Below are 949 nucleotides of genomic sequence, written 5' to 3' on the forward strand. Positions count from 1 at the left end.
GTTTTTTTTTAAAAAAAAAAAAGAGGAAAGTTTATACCTGTTAATAATGTCATTAAATTTTAGGAGGAAATAAATAAGTCAATGCACCTTAAGTTCTTAGAAACATTTATGGCCAGCCAATCCCCAAATTAGCAACTGAAAATAAATAGTAAATATCTGGGTAGATATTAGTAAAAATGGAAGCTAAAAGAATAATACATAACATAATAAAACACATAGAAGTACACTTACCCAAGTATCTTAATGTCCTCTTGAAAACAATAAATAAGAGAAAGTCGGGAAGAAAATAGGAGGTGGAAAGGCCTTCTGTTTCATGGCTCAGCAGAATACAGTGAAAGTATCTGTATCATTCAAGAGAGTTGATGGATTATATACAACACCCATCAAGTAGTCAGTGACAATAATTATAGAAATAGGAAAAAGAATCTTAAATTTTATATGAAAACACATGAATTCCCTGGTGGCTCCAGTGTAATTTTCACAACTCATACAGAAAACTTTACTTCTTCGAAGGAAAAAGAAGTCACTGGTGTTGTGTATCTTGATATATCACAGAGATATGAAAGACAATGGAAAACTGAACAACCAGACATTATTCAATAACATTATAAAGAGCTGGAGAGATGGCTCATCAGTTAAGAACACACACTGTTCTTTCAGAGGGCCTGAGTTCAATTCCCAGCACTCATGTCAGGAGGCTAACTTATGGCTATAATTCCAGTTCCAGGAGATCCAATGTCCTTATCTGGCTGCTGCTGCCCATTCACTCACCCATGCATATATATACTCACACACAACACACACCTACACATGTAATTAAAAAATAAATCTTAAAAAAAGAATGTTATATAATCCCAGCACTTGGGAGGCAGAGACAAGCGGATTTCTGAGTTCGAGGCCAGCCTGGTCTACAAAGTGAGTTCCAGGACAGCCAGGTCTATACAGAGAA

This window comes from Mastomys coucha, unplaced genomic scaffold (genome assembly GCF_008632895.1).
Source record: "Mastomys coucha isolate ucsf_1 unplaced genomic scaffold, UCSF_Mcou_1 pScaffold21, whole genome shotgun sequence".
In the NCBI taxonomy this organism is placed as follows: Eukaryota; Metazoa; Chordata; class Mammalia; order Rodentia; family Muridae; genus Mastomys; species Mastomys coucha.